This window comes from Arachis duranensis, chromosome 9, assembly GCF_000817695.3.
Source record: "Arachis duranensis cultivar V14167 chromosome 9, aradu.V14167.gnm2.J7QH, whole genome shotgun sequence".
NCBI classification, from domain to species: domain Eukaryota; kingdom Viridiplantae; phylum Streptophyta; class Magnoliopsida; order Fabales; family Fabaceae; genus Arachis; species Arachis duranensis.
Window position 1 is genome coordinate 44190635 of NC_029780.3, and position 16395 is coordinate 44207029.

The window sequence follows — 16395 nt, forward strand, 5'->3', positions numbered from 1 at the left end:
TCACCATACCCATTTGAGTTTGCCTGACTAAGATTTACAAGGTGACCATAGCTTGCTTCATACCAACAATCTCTGTGGGATCAACCCTTACTCGCGTAAGGTTTATTACTTGGATGACCCAGTGCACTTGCTGGTGAGTTGAGCAAAGTTGTAAAATTATGTTTAGACCATGGTATTGAGCACTAAGTTTTTGGGACCATTACCTAGGAATCAATTTCGAACAACAATTTAAGTATGAATCACAATTTCGTCCACCAGTGATAATCTTGATTAGGCATCTTTCTTTTGTTTTTACCAAGCATACTAACTGTTTGAGACTTTGTTCAAACTAACCTTAACCTCACTCTAACCGTAGAGTATTTTGTTTTAGTTTCTGGTTTGTTTGTGTTGTATGCTAGGAGGAAGAAGAGGTGCATCTACATCTTTTGATTCTTAGCCAGAGAGAACATTCTTGAGATTGATAAGAGTAGCAAGAAGGAATGGAGTTATTGGGGAAGAAGAATTAGAAGAGGAAAACCAAGAAATGGAGGGTAACCTCCCTAATCCACCAAAAGAGGTGGCCAACAACAATGGTCAACCTCAATGGAGGGTTCTAGCATCCTACACCTTCCCCAATCCAAGAAACTGTGGGAGCAGCATACTCACTCCCAATGTTCATGCAAATAACTTTGAGTTGAAGCCTCAACTTATTACTTTGGTACAGAACAATTGTTCCTATGGAGGAGGTCCACTTGAAGATCTAAACCAGCACTTATCTACCTTCTTTAGGACTTGTGGTACTATCAAAACCAATGGTGTGCATCCGGACATCTATAAGCTGCTGCTATTTCTATTTTCCTTGAGAGACAAGGCATCTCAATGGGTAGAAATGTTTCCCAAAGAAAGCATCAACACTTGGGATGATTTGGTGAATAAATTCTTATCCAAATTCTACCCACCCAGAGGATCATAAGATTGAAGATAGAAGTGCAAACATTCACTCAAATCGATGGAGAATCACTCTATGAGGCATGGGAAAGATACAAAGCTATAAACAGGAAACGTCCACCCGAGATGTTTAGTGAATGGGACAGACTTCAGAATTTCTATGAGGGATTGACCTTAAGAGCTCAAGAGTCTTTAGATTATTCTGCAGGAGGTTCATTGTAACTTATGAAGATAGCAGAAGAAGCCCAAAATCTCATAGACACTGTGACCAACAATTAATACTTCTATGCTCATCAGAGGCAACACCAACCAGTACAAAAGAAGGGTGTGTTGGAGCTAGAAGGAGTGGACACTATCTTGGCACATAACAAGTTGATGCACCAACAAATCCAACAACAGATGAAGTTGATGACAAAGAGGATTGATGGACTCCAAGTGGCTGCAGTTAACACAGCAAGCCAGCTCTCAAATGGATGGAGCCAAAGTAATGAAGCTTCTGAGAAAAGCAACTATGAGAAGCAGTTAGAACAAGTCCAATATATGCATAACATCTCAAACTCTTCTCAAAATGAATTTTATGGAGATACATATATACAATCCATCATGGAAGAGTCATCCCAATTTAAGGTGAGGTGATGGTGCACAAAATTGTGATCATCAACAATGGTGCCAAAAACTTGGTAGCGCTCTCAAACGTGAATCACACTTAGTCACAACTCCGCACAACTAACCATCAAGTGCACTGGGTCGTCCAAGTAATACCTTACGTGAGTAAGGGTCGATCCCACGGAGATTGTTGGTATGAAGCAAGCTATAGTCATCTTGTAAATCTCAGTTAGGCGGATAGTAAATGTTATGGAGTTTTCGAATAATAATAATAAATAAGCAGAAAATAAAGATAGAGTTACTCATGTAATTCAATGGTGGGAATTTCAGATAAGTGTCTGGAGATGCTTGTCCCTGTTGGATCTCTGCTTTCCTACTGCCTTCCTTCAATCCTTCTTATTCCTTTCCATGGCAAGCTGTATGTAGGGCATCATCATTGTCAATGGCTACATCCCATTCTCTCAGTGAAAATGGTCCAAATGCTCTGTCACAGCACAGCTAATCATCTGTCAGTTCTCGATCATGTTGGAATAGAATCCCTTGATTCTTTTGCGTTTGTCATCACGCCCAACAATCGCGAGTTTGAAGCTCGTCATAGTCATTCAATCCCGAAATCCTACTCAGAATACCACAGACAAAGTTAGACTTTTCGGATTCCCATGAATGCCACCATCAATTCTAGCTTATACCATGAGGATTCTGATTAAGGAATCCAAGAGATATGCGCCCGGTCTAAGGTAGAACGGAAGTGGTTATCAGTCACGCGTTCATAGGTAAGAATAATGATGAGTGTCACGAATCATCACATTTATCATGTTGAAGTGCAACGAATATCTTAGAACAGGAATAAAATGAATTGAATAGAAAATAGTGGTAATTGCATTGAAACTTGAGGTACAGCAGAGCTCCACACCTTTAATCTATAGTGTGTAGAAACTCCACCGTTGAAAATACATAAGTGATGTAGGTTCAGGCATGGCCGAATGGCCAGCCCCCAAACATGATAAAAAGATCAAAAAATACAATCAAAGACTAGACAATCAAAAACGTTAAAATCAAAGATGTATAATACACTAGTAAAAAGTTCTATTTATACTAAACTAGCTACTAGGGTTTACAGAAGTAAGTAATTGATGCATAAATCCACTTCCGGGGCCCACTTGGTGTATGTTTGAGCTGAGCTTGATCTTCGCACGAGCTGAGGCTTATCTTGGAGTTGAACGCCAATTTGTAACATGTTTTTGGCGTTCAACTCTGGTTCGTGACGTGTTTCTGGCGTTTGACTCCAGAATGCAGCACAGAACTGGCGTTGAGTGCTAGTTTATGTCATCTAATCTCGAATAAAGTATAGACTATTATATATTTCTGGAAAGCTCTAGATGTCTACTTACCAACGCCGTTGAGAGCGCGCCATTTGGAGTTCGGTAGCTCCAGAAAATCCATTTCGAGTTTAGGGAGGTCAGAATCTAATAACATCAACAGTCCTTTGTCAGTCTTTTATCAGAGTTTTGCTCAGGTCCCTCAATTTCAGCCAGAAATTATATGAAATCATAGAAAAATACACAAACTCATAGTAAAGTCTAGAAATGTGAATTTAGCATAAAAACTAATGAAAACATCCCTAAAAGTAGCTAGATCCTACTAAAAACTACCTAAAAACAATGCCAAAAAGCGTATAAATTATCCGCTCATCATAACACCAAACTTAAATTGTTGCTTGTCCCCAAGCAACTGAAAATAAATTAGGATAAAAAGAAGAGAATATACTATAAATCCCAAAATATCAATGAATGTTAATTCTAATTAGATGAGTGGGACTTGTAGCTTTTTGCTTCTGAACAGTTTTGGCATCTCACTTTTTTCCTTGAAATTTAGAATGATTGGCATCTATAGGAACTTAGAATTTCAGATAGTGTTATTGATTCTCCTAGTTAAGTTTGTTGATTCTTGAACACAACTACTTTTATGAGTCTTGGTCGTGGCGCTAAGCATTTTGTTTTCCAGTATTACCACCGGATACATAAATGCCACAGACACATAACTGGGTGAACCTTTTCAGATTGTGACTCAGCTTTGTTAAAGTCCCCAGTTAGTGGTTTCCAGAGCTCTTAAGAACACTCTTTTTGCTTCGGATCACGACTTTAACTACTCAGTCTCAAGCTTTTCACTTGGACCTGCATGCCACAAGCACATGGTTAGGGACAGCTTGATTTATCCGCTTAGGCCTGTATTTTATATCCTTGGGCCCTCCTATCCATTGATGCTCAAAGCCTTGGATCCTTTTTACCCTTGCCTTTTGGTTTTTAAGGGCTATTGGTTTTTTCTGCTTGCTTTTTTTTCGCAAGCTTTTGCTATTCACTACTTTTTCTTACTTCAAGAATCAATTTTATGATTTTTCAGATTATATTAGCATTTTTGTTTTTTCATCATTCTTTAAAAAGCCAACAATTTTAACATTCATAAACAACAAGATAAAATATATGCACTGTTCAAGCATTCATTCAGAAAATGAAAAGTATTGTCACCACATCAATATAATTAAACTAAATTCAAGGATAATTTCGAAATTCATGTACTTCTTGTTCTTTTGAATTAGAAGCATTTTTCATTTAAGAGAGGTGAAGGATTCATGGAATTAATTATAGCCTTAAGACATAGTTACTAAATAGTAATGATCATGTAAAAGAGACACAAATATAGATGACATAATAAGCATAAAAACCGAAAAAAATAGAAAAATAAGAACAAGGAATGAATCCACCTTAGTGATGGTGGCGCTTTCTTCTTGAAGAACCAATGATGTCCTTGAGTTCTTCTATGTCTCTTCCTTGCCTTTGTTGCTCCTCCCTCATTACTCTTTGATCTTCTCAAAATTCATAGAGAATGATGGAATGCTCTTGATGTTCCACCCTTAATTGATCCATATTGTAACTCAAATATTTAAGAGAAGTGTTGAGTTATTCCCAATAGTTGTTTGGAGGAAAGTGCATCCCTTGAGTCATCTCTGGGATTTCTTGGTGATGAGCTTCCTCATGCGTCTCTTGGGTTCTGTTCCGTGGGTTACCTGAAACTGTAGGTCGATCTCGGACGAGATCTTCTGTGCTGGTCGGGGCTATTGTATCCGACTTGGCAGTGCTGCTGATCCTTCGTCCCCGGAGGGTGGGGGGTACCTGCAAGGGACTTCGATGCTTAAGTTAGCAAGGGTATTAAGCAGGTATTGAGTAGAATCAGAGTATGAGTTATACCTGGGTGCTCCAGTGTATTTATAATGGTAAGATGTGACCTTCTTCGGATAAGATGAGTTAGTTATCTTATCTTATCTTATCTTTTGTCGAGGTCAGCTTATCTTCCATGGAACCGCCCTTATCTCTATAGGCTTGGGCTGCCTTTGGATCGGGGTCGTATTCCTTGAGTTGGGCCCTTCTTTGGACTTTCCTGTCAATTTTGCCGAGTTCTTTATGAAGAAGTCAGTCCGCTTGACCTAAAGAGGTCGGTCGCTTTGCTACTGAACATCCCAGCTCGGACAGCTCGACCCAGGGTATGAACAGTGCCCCTGCTTGAGCTCGGTCTTCTTTTTTGAGGTCGAGTCTTTGACTTCGGTCCTTCTCTAGTGAAGCCGAACTCAAGAATTTTGTTGATTCCTTTGTAGAAGCTTTTTGAATGTGGAACATTTTTCTCTAAATGCGCGTGCTTTTATATCAGCGCTTTGGGAACGTGTGATGGTTTAATACCTTCATTAATTGGTATTAATTGCCCCGTTTTTTCCTTGTGGCCTTTTATTTTGAATTTGCGATCAGAAAACGGTTTCCCTTCTTCGCTCCTCTTTGTAACTTCTCCTTTTATTCTCTCGCTCTCTGTATTTTGCCCACATTTTGCTTTTCTTGCGTTGCGGCGTCGTTCAGTGATTGGTGATTCCGTCTCTCCATCTCCAACTTTTTTGATGCTTCCTGCTTTTTTCCAGGTTGGTTCCATTTTCTTTTCGTTTTGCTTTGTCTTTAATTCTCTGGTAAATTGTTGATATTTGCTTGAATGTCGAAAAAGTTTGAACCTTTCTTATGATCTTGTGTTTTCTTGTCGCTGTAATGTGTTTTTTCTTCTTCGCGTATTCCTGGTATTTCTTCTTTGCGGTTTCCCAGGGGTTTGCATGTTCTATTGTTGCTTCTGGCTGTTATTTTTGGAAAAATTGTCTCTTGTTCCTTGTTGCTGTACCTTTGTTGGGAGATAATGATACATATAGTTTGCTTTTTGCTTGGAGTGCATTTCTTGACTTCCTCTTGATACTTTTTAGGGTTTTTGCTTGAGTCTGCAAAAGGTTGTGTTTTTGACAATTTTCTATTTGGTGTTGTTGACAATGTTCTTTGCTGGTAGACTGTAGATAGTGGCTTTGATGATTTTTGTGTTTCTACTTTCCTTTTTCGAAATGCTTTGTTTGTTTGAAGTCTTCTTTTTTTGTTTGAGAGATGCTGGGATGCGAGCTGTAGGTTTTTCCTGAAAACCTTGTTTTGTTACTACCTCCAAAGGATGCCCCAGGACTTTGGTTTGAGTCTTGGGGTTTTCCTTTTCTGTTTGTTCGCCTGTGTCATATTAATCGAGTTGTTTTGTCCTTCGGCTGAGATGTTTTTAGTAATCCCATCTTCTTTTCTTATTGTAGGATTAGTTGGCCTCATGTCTTCTCGCAATAACATTGTAGAGATGTCTTCCAGAGTTCCCGAGGGGATGTCCGATTGGCTGGACACCCTTGTCTTGATGTGTGTCTCTGTTGTGGATGCTGAATTTTGCGTAGAGCTGAGAAAGCGTCATAGGATCTGTGGTAATAGTGCCCGGGAGAGGGATTATGAGCTTGTCGCTCCTGATTCTAATGAAAGGGTTTGTTTTCCTACCTCCATCGAGGGAGAGCGTCCCTTCTTCTATGCCTATGAATATTTCTTCAGTTAGTTGGACATTACTTTTCCTTTTACTGCTTTCGAGACCAACCTGTTGTGGTCGTGTAACATTGCCCCATCCCAGCTTCACCTAAATTCCTGGGGTTTTGTCAAGATCTTTCAGCTACTTTGCCAAGAGTTAGGCGTAACACCTTCTCAGACTCTTTTCCTTTATCTGTTTATTTCTGCCAAGCCTGGTGGTTCTTCCAAAAAGAAAGCTTCCTAGGTTTCTTTCAGGTCTGCCCAGAGCCATAAAGTTTTCGCCATGTATGACGAGTCCTTTAAGGATTTTAAGAATTACTTCTTTAGAGTTCGTGTTGTCGAGGGGGCCCGCCCCTTTTTTCTTGATGAAAATGGTGAGCCTTCTTTCCTTCTAGAGTGGCAGAAGGATGTGAGAGTTTCTCAGTATACATGGGAGATGCTTGACGAGGTTGAGCATGCTTTTGTTGTTGTTCTTGAGGATTTACGGGGGGAACCACCCCATCTTGATACAAAAAGGTTTTTGAATGACCCGTATTTAGTTCGGACTATTTTGGGGTACTTGTTTGACTTGTTTCTGTACTTGTTTTCTTAGTTTTGCTTCCTCTTCTTGTGATTGTAACCCTTTACTATGGCTGATTCTGTATTTGCAGAGATGTCTAAAAACAAGGACTCCATGAAGGCCTTCAAAAAGGCAAAGAAGGCAACTGCTGCTCAAAACATCTCGACCAAGGTGGCCGGAGAGGGATCTTCTCTGGTTCCAGTGAATCCTCCTATGCCGAGTTCTCCCGGGCCGAGGAAAGCAATTCCTATTCCTCGGGTTCGTCTGGTCGATCCTCCACAGACTTCTGCCGCTGCTTCTAGTGCTCCTCCCTTAAAAAAGCAAAAAACGTCCGAGCCCTTTAACCTGGATGCCCCGGATTTTGATGCTGTCGAGTTTGTTGACCAGCAAATTGCCCCCTATGGTGGGCTCTCCATGGATGATGTGTCTCTCCTTCAGCATCTAGAGTTTATCACCAAAAGTAGTGTGAAAATGGCACATATGGGTGCGGTTATTTTCCGAACTGTTCAGGGGATCCCGAATCATGACACAAAATCCTTCATGGAGGAGGCCAAATTAGAATTTGATCGGATCAAGGGTCTGAAGGAGGAGTTGGAGGTGAAGTTAGCAAGGGTAGAGAAGGAACTGTAGGGTGAGAAGGCCAGCTCTATTGCGTTGGCTGCTTCTTTGAAGTTGGCTAAGGACATGGCACTGAAGCACAAGGATAGCTATGTCTCAGCTTATAGGGAGTTAGTGCATCTCTGGGATGATTTGGAAACTGCTTGGGTTGATTATGCCAAGCTTCAAGGTCACCTTGTGGGCAGCGTGACTGCCGCCTCTGAGAACCTGATGGAGCAGTTTCGGATTGTTGCTCCTGATGCCGATTTGACTCTCGTTAGTCTTGATAATGTAGTAAAGGATGGCAAGATTGTCCCAGATGATCCCGATGATGATGTTGAACCTCCCCTAGTGCCTTCTATCAAGGTGTCGACCTCCTCGGTTCCTCTAGTTATATCTGATCCGGATTGCCAGATTCTGAACCGGGATGATGGAACTGTAGATGCTGTGCCTATTTAGACTCGCCCTCCTTTTCCCTGTACTGATGCTGCCAGGAAGGCTCCCGATCTTTGCTGATCTTCTTTTTAAGTATTTGTATAAATAGCCCGGTTTGTGGGCTTTTGAACTGTTTTATTATTTTGTTTAACTGCTGACGCTTTTTAGCTGCCTGCCTGGCAACTTTTACTTTGAAAAACAAAAGTAGCTTTCTGAGGTAGAATTTGGTAGCCTCTTGAAGCTTTATTATACTATGCTTCTATTACGCTTTAACATGGTATCTCTTCTGGTTTCTGAGAGTGTTGGAATCTTGCTACTTGACCTTTTTGGATTGCTTTTGTACTTATTGTTTGTAACTTGGATCCTTTGAGGCCGTGACTGTATGGGTCCGACTTGTTTTCCCGGTTTTCCTGCTTTTGCTTGTATTTTTAGTGCCCCATAACCGATATCTTTGCATTGGTCCCCTTCTAAGTTATTTTTGTTATCCTCTTTCTTGGACCTTTGTTAGGTCTCTTTCAGGGATTACTTTTATAACTTGTATTGTAGGAGACCGACTTCGTTAAGTCGATCTCTTCTAAGTTATTTTTGTAATCCTCTTTCTTGGACCTTTGTTAGGTCTCTTTCAAGGATTACTTTTATAACTTGTATTGTAGGAGACCGACTTCGTTAGGTCGATCTCTTCTAAGTTATTTTTGTAATCCTCTTTCTTGGACCTTTGTTAGGTCTCTTTCTAAGTTATTTTTGTAATCCTCTTTCTTGGACCTTTGTTAGGTCTCTTTCAGGGATTACTTTTATAACTTGTATTGTAGGAGACCGACTTCGTTAGGTCGATCTCTTCTAAGTTATTTTTGTAATCCTCTTTCTTGGACCTTTGTTAGGTCTCTTTCAGGGATTACTTTTATAACTTGTATTGTAGGAGACCAACTTCGTTAGGTCGATCTTTTCTAAATTATTTTTGTAATCCTCTTTCTTGGACCTTTGTTAGGTCTCTTTCAGGGATTACTTTTATAACTTGTATTGTAGGAGACCGACTTCGTTAGGTCGATCTCTTCTAAGTTATTTTTGTAATCCTCTTTCTTGGACCTTTGTTAGGTCTCTTTCAGGGATTACTTTTATAACTTGTCTTGTAGGAGATCAACTTCGTTAGGTTGATCTCTTCTAAGTTATAGCAATTCCTCTTTAATAGAGTTGGCCAGACCTCTTTCCAGGGATTTGTTGATAACTTGGGTTGAATTGGTCTGATTTTTTAGTGTCGGCCAGTCTTTTTAAGTTATTATATAGCAATCCATAAGACCTCGTCAGGTTCTTTTTTGGGATCACTTTCGATAACTTCTTGCATTATTCTGTGTTCATCTTTGCCTATTTGTAGATGGCGGTTTCTGTCCTGGTTTGATCGTCCTTTAGGTGAATCACGTTTTCACCTTTGTCGGACGATCATTCCTATCGAGATCGTACAGTGAATCTGTTCTTCACTTTCTGTCGATCTGTTGCTTTATAATCGGACGATGAATGCTTCAGATTAATGCATCTTGGGAATTTGTAGAATATCTAAAATGTATTTTATTCAAAGAAAGTACAAATATATACTTGCGAGAGTTTTTCGTTCCCTTAAGTCGGATTAAATCTCAGTCTTTATGCCTCGTTAAAAAATCTTTTCAGGAAAAAGAGTGCATCTTGTGATGAGATCTTTTACCTTTCCTAGCTATAGTACCTTCTTAGGTTACAGGCATGCCATGATCTAGGGAGTTCTCGTCCCTTGAGTTCGGACAGTCTGTAGTAGCCCTTCCTAAGTACTTCTTTGACTCGGTAGGGTCCTTTCCAGTTGGCTGCCAGCTTTTCTTCTCCGGGTCGAGTTGTTCCAATATTATTACGGATTAAGATGAGATCGTTCTCAGTAAAACCTCTTGGCACTACCTTTTGATTATACCTGGAAGCTATTTGCTGCTTTAGTTCTTCTTCTCTGATCCGAGCTCTTTCTTGGATTTCTGGAAGTAGGTCAGCTCTTCTCTTTGAAGTTGAGAGTTGGTTTGTTCATTGTAGTGGACTACTCGGGGAGACCCTTCCTCAACTTCTATTGGAATCATTGCCTCCACTCCGTATGCTAATCGAAATGGTGATTCGTTCGTAGTAGAATGGGGGGTTGTTCGATACGCCCATAGGATTTGTGGAAGTTCCTCGGCCCAAGCTCCCTTTGCTTCTTGCAGTCTCCGTTTCAGCCGGGCCAATATGACTTTGTTGGCTGCTTCGGCTTGTCCATTGGCTTGGGGATGTTTGACGGAGGTGAACTGGTGTTTTATATTCAAGTCGGCCACTAGTTTTCTGAAGTCTGCATCTGTGAATTGGGTGCCATTATCTGTGGTGATGGAGTATGGGACCCCGAACCTTGTAATGATGTTCATATAAAGGAATTTCCGGCTTCTTTGAGCAGTGACATTGGTTAGGGGTTCTGCCTCGATCCATTTTGTGAAATAGTCTACCCCTACTATGAGGAATTTGATTTGTCCCGATCCCTGGGGAAAGGGTCCGAGAAGATCGAGTCCCCACTTTGCAAATGGCCAGGGTGAGGTCACGCTGATGAGCTTTTCCGGCGGGGCGATGTGAAAGTTGGCATGCTTCTGACATGGTGGACATGTCTTTACAAATTCTGTAGCTTCCTTTCGTAGAGTTGGCCAATAGAATCCCGCTCGGAGTACCTTTTTGGTGAGAGCTTGCTCTCCGAGATGATTGCCACAAATGCCGTTGTGTACTTCCTCCAAGACTCCCTTTGTATTGGAGGTCGGTACGCATTTTAACAATGGTACTGAGATCTCTCTTTTGTATAAGGTGTTGTTTATGATAGTGTAGTACTGTGCCTCCCTTTTTAACCTCTTTGCCTCCTTTTCATCTGTAGGGAGCGCTTCTGTTTTGAGGTAGTTAATTTTGGGGGTCATCCATCCTTGATCCCGACCTGTTATGGCTAGGACTTTTTTTCTTCCGATATTGATGGGTTCTGCAGTATTTCCTGGATGAGGCTTCTATTGTTGCCCCCTGGTTTGGTGCTGGCTAGTTTTGAAAGTGCGTCAGCTCGGGCATTTTGCTTGCGGGGTATGTGGTAGATCCTATGTTCCCCGAGTTGTCCGAGCTGTTCCTTGATTTTATCTAAATATTTTTTTATGGTAGGATCTTTGGCTTGGTAGCTCCCTATTATTTGTGAGGTAACGACTTGTGAATATCTGTAGATGTTGAGTTTCTGAGCTCCAACCTCCCTAGCCAGCTTCAAACCAGCTAATAACGCTTCATATTCCGCCTGGTTGTTCGAGGCCGGGAATCCAAATTTGAGGGAAAGCTCAAGTTGGATTCCTTGGTTGCTTTCGATTATCACACCTGCACCGCTTTCGGTTTTATTCGAGGAACCGTCCACGTATATATTCCACTCTATGGGGATCTCCGGGGTGTCTGTGAATTCTGCAATGAAGTCGGTTAGGTATTGTGACTTAATGGCTGTCCACGCCTCATATTGGAGATCGAACTTGGATAATTAGATTGCCCATTGTAGGATTCTTCCTGCTAGATCTATTTTCTGCAATATCCCCTTTATGGGCTGGTTGGTCCGAACCTTAATGGTATGAGCTTGGAAGTACGGGCGAAGTCGTCGGGATGTTAGTATGAGAGCGTAGTCAAACTTCTCTATTTTCTGTTAGTTCAGCTCTGACCCCTGCAGTGCTTTACTAATGAAGTAGACGGGTTGTTGCCCACCCTCGTCTTCTCTAATTAGTGCTGAGGCTATTGCCCGACTTCTTACTGCGAGGTACAATATGAGTGGTTCTCCTTCTCGTGGTCGAGATAGGATAGGTGGCCGTCCCAAGAATTCTTTGAAGTCTCGGAAGGCTTGCTCACATTCCGCTGTCCACTCGAAGTTCTTTCCCTTCCTTAAAGTAGTGTAGAAAAGGAGGGACCTTATCGCTGACCCTGCTAGGAATCTAGACAAGGCCGCCAATCTCCCATTGAGTTGTTGTACCTCTTTGACGTAGGTTGGGCTCTTCATGTTGAGTATGGCCTGGCATTTATCTGGATTTGCCTTGATTCCTCTTTGTGTGAGCATAAAGCCTAAGAACTTACCTGCTTCCACTGTGAAGGTGCATTTAGCCAGGTTAAGTCGCATGCCATGCTTCCGTATAGTGTCGAACACTTGAATCAAGTCGGTCAGTAATGTTTCTTCACTTTGTGTCTTTATCAACATGTCGTCCACGTAGACCTCCATGATTTTTCCGATGTGGTCTGAAAAGACCTTATTCATTAGCCTTTGATAAGTAGCTCCCGCATTCTTAAGGCCGAAAGGCATTACGATGTAGCAATAGTTTGCTTTGGGTGTTAGAAACGAGGTTTTTTCTTGATCCGGTGGATACATTGGGATCTGGTTGTACCCCGAGTATGCGTCCATAAACGAGAGATACTTATATCCAGATGAGGCATCTACTAGAGCATCAATGCTTGGGAGTGGATAAGGATCTTTTGGGCAGGCTTTGTTGAGGTCGGTGTAGTCGGTGCACATTCTCCACTTCCCATTTGACTTTCTTACCAAGACGACATTTGCTAGCCATAGTGGGTACTTAACTTCCCTTATGAATCCTGCCTCTAGCAGTGCTTGCACCTGTTCTTCCACAGCTTGAGACCGTTCTGGCTCGAGTTTTCTTCGTCTTTGTTGTACCGGTCGGGATCCCGGATAGACTGCCAACTTGTGGCTCATTAGTTCAGGATCTATGCCTGGCATGTCGGCGGCTTTCCATGCGAAGAGATCAACATTATCTCGTAGGAACTGTATGAGTGATTCCTTTGCATCTCCTTTTAGGATTGTGCCAATATTAGTTGTCTTATCCGAGGTGTCTCCGATCTGAACTTTCTCTACTTCTCCTTCGGGCTGTGGACGGAGTTCTTCTCGCCTCTGAACTCCACCAAGTTCGATTGTGTGGAATTCTTCTCCTTCGGCTCTGAGGTTTAGACTTTCGTTATAACAGCGACGCACCTTCCTTTGATCTGCTTTTATCGTAGCTATCCCTTCTACAGTTGGGAATTTCATACATAGGTGTGGAGTTGAAACTATTGCGCCGAGTTGGTTTAACGTTGTCCGACCTATTAAGGCATTGTAGGTTGAGCTTACGTTGACTACGATGTAGTCTATCTTGAGTGTTCTGGATTGGTTCCCCTTTCCAAAGGTTGTATGTAGCGATACATATCCCAGTGGTTGTACTGGGGTATCCCCAATTCCAAACAGGCTGTTCGGGTATGCTCTTAGCTCTTTTTCTTCTAAGCTGAGCTAGTCGAAGGCAGTTTTGAATAAGATGTTGGCGAAGCTTCCTTGGTCTATTAATACGGTGGAGGTTGGCATTTGCCAGTATGATAGTGATGACCATGGGGTCGTCGTGTCCTGGGATGATTCCGGATGCATCTTCTTTGGTGAACGTAATTGCTGGGATGTCTGGCGCCTCCTTCTTTCCTTCGACATGGTATACTTCTTTGAGATGTCACTTGCGGGATGATTTGGAGATTCTTCCTCCCACAAATCCGCCGTGTATCATGTGGATGTGTCTTTCCGGTGTGCGAGGTGATCGCTCAGACCGTCCGACATCTTCATCCCTTCTTCTTTTTCTTGGCTCTTCATCCCGATTGGCCAAAAACGGATCTAGTTTTCCTTCTCTTACTAATTTTTCTATGACATTTTTCAAGTCGAAGCATTCGTTGGTGGAATGTCCTTGGACTCGATGATACTCACAGTATTCGTTCCGATTTCCTCCTTCTCTTTTGCCTTTGAGTGGCCGAGCAGGGGTATTTTTTCCGTATGGTAGACTTCTTTGTAAACATCTACCAAGGATACCCTAAGAGGGGTGTAGTTATGATATTTTTTGATTTTCTCCCCGGAGTGATCTTCCTTTTTCTTGGATTCTTTATCTTTGTCTCGGTAGGCAGAACCGAACCTCGAGGCTTCCCCAAGTCGTGAATTCTCCTCCACGTTGATGTACTTCTGCGCCCGTTCTTGTACCTCGTCCAAGGATGCAGGGTATTTCTTAGATATAGATTGGCTAAAAGGTCCTTCTCGTAGGCCATTTATGAGGCCCATAATGGCAGCTTTTGTTGGTAGGCTTTGTATGTCCATGCATGTTTTGTTGAATCTTTCCATGTAGTTACGAAGACTTTCCCGATCTCCTTGCTTGATTCCTAGTAGGCTGGGGGCGTGTTTAGCCTTATCTTTTTGTATGAAAAATCTGGCCAGGAACTTTTTGGCCAGGTCGTCGAAGCTCGAGATGGACTTTGGAGGTAGGCTGTCGAACCATCTAATGGCTGTCTTGGTAAGAGTTGTTGGAAATGCTTTGCAGCGAACTGCATCCGAGGCGTCAGTGAGGTCCATTCTACTTCTGAAATTGCTGAGGTGATGGTTGGGGTCTGAAGTGCCGTCGTACAGAGTCATATCTGGAAGTTTGAAGTCCTTTGGGATTTTGGTCTTTATGATTTCCCTGGTGAATGGATCTTGATCCTTGCGAGAGCTATCCTCTGGAGTGGATCGAGTAGCTTTAGTTTTGAGATCGGCTTCGAGTTTTAGAAGCTTATCTTCTAATTCCCAGCGTCGCCTTATCTCCCGATGTAGATCCTCTTCTTTTTCGCGTTGATGTTGGGCTTCTTTCTTGAGTTATTTTAATCGATCTTGAAGAACCTCTATAGCTCCCGCGATTGGAGAATCCTTTTTGTTGTTAAGTTGAGGAGTATCCTTTGGTGTAGTGTCTGCATTTTTGTGCGGCGTTCTATCCTCTAGATCTGAGTCGTGGTCGTTGTCATGGTCGTCTGCCCTAGTGATGGGATGACTTCTAGGTTCCCCGGCAACGGCGCCAACGTTCCGTGGGTTACCTGAAACTGTAGGTCGATCTCGGACGAGATCTTCTGTTGTGGTCGGGGCTGTTGTGTCTGACTTGGCGGTGCTGCTGATCCTTCATCCCTGGAAGGTGGGGAGTACCTGCAAGGGACTCCGATGCTTAAGTTAGCAAGGGTATTAAGCAGGTATTGAGTAGAATCAGAGTATGAGTTATACCTGGGTGCTCCAGTGTATTTATAATGGTGAGACGTGACCTTCTTCGGATAAGATAAGTTAGTTATCTTATCATATCTTATCTTTTGTCGAGGTCAGCTTATCTTCCATGGAACCACCCTTATCTCTATAGGTTTGGGCTGCCTTTGGATCGGGGTCGTATTCCTTGAGTTGGGCCCTTCTTTGGGCTTTCCTGTCGATTTGGCCGAGTTCTTTACGAAGAAGTCAGTCCGCTTGACCTAAAGAGGTCAGTCGCTTTGCTACTGAACATCCCGGCTCGGACAGCTCGACCCAAGGTATGAACAGGTTCCATGAATGGGCTCTCTTGTTTGCTCCATCCTTTTCTTAGTTATGGGCTTGTCCTCCTCGATGGGGATGTCTCCTTCTATGATGACTCCAGCTGAGTAACATAGATGGCAAATAAGATGAGGAAAAGCTAGCCTTGCCAAAGTAGAGGGCTTATCGGCTATTTTGTAGATTTCAAGGGAGATAACTTCATGAATTTCTACTTCCTCTCCAATCATGATGCTATGGATCATGATGGCCCGATCCACAGTAACTTCAGATCGGTTGCTAGTGGGATGATGGAGCGTTGGATGAACTCCAACCATCCTCTAGCCACAGGCTTGAGGTTCAGTCTTCTTAATTGAACCAGCTTTCCTTTGGAGTCTCTTTTCCATTGAGCTCCTTCAACACATATATCCCTAAAGACTTGGTCCAACCTTTGATCAAAGTTGACCCTTCTTGTGTAGGGGTGTGCATCTCCTTGCATCATGGGTAAGTTGAATGCCAACCTCACATTTTCCGGACTAAAATCTAAGTATTTCCCCCGAACCATTGTAAGATAGTTCTTTGGATTCGGGTTCATACTTTGATCATGGTTCCTAGTGATCCATGCATTGGCATAAAACTCTTGAACCATCAAGATTCTGACTTGTTGAATAGGGTTGGTCAGAACTTCCCAACTTCTTCTTTGAATCTCATGTCGGATCTTGGGAAACTCATTTTTCTTGAGCTTGAAAGGGACCTTAGGAATCACCTTCTTCTTGGCCACAACATCATAGAAGTGGTCTTGATGGGCTTTGGAGAAGAATCTTTCCATCTCCCATGACTCGGAGGTGGAAGCTTTTGTCTTTCCTTTCCCTTTTCTAGAGGTTTCTCCGGCCTTAGGTGCTATCAATGGTAATGGAAAAACAAAAAGCTTATGCTTTTACCACACTAAACTTAAAATATTGCTCGCCCTCGAGCAAGAGAAGAAAAAAAGAAGAAGAAAAAGAGAAAATATGGGGGAGAGTGGAGAAAGGTGTATTCGG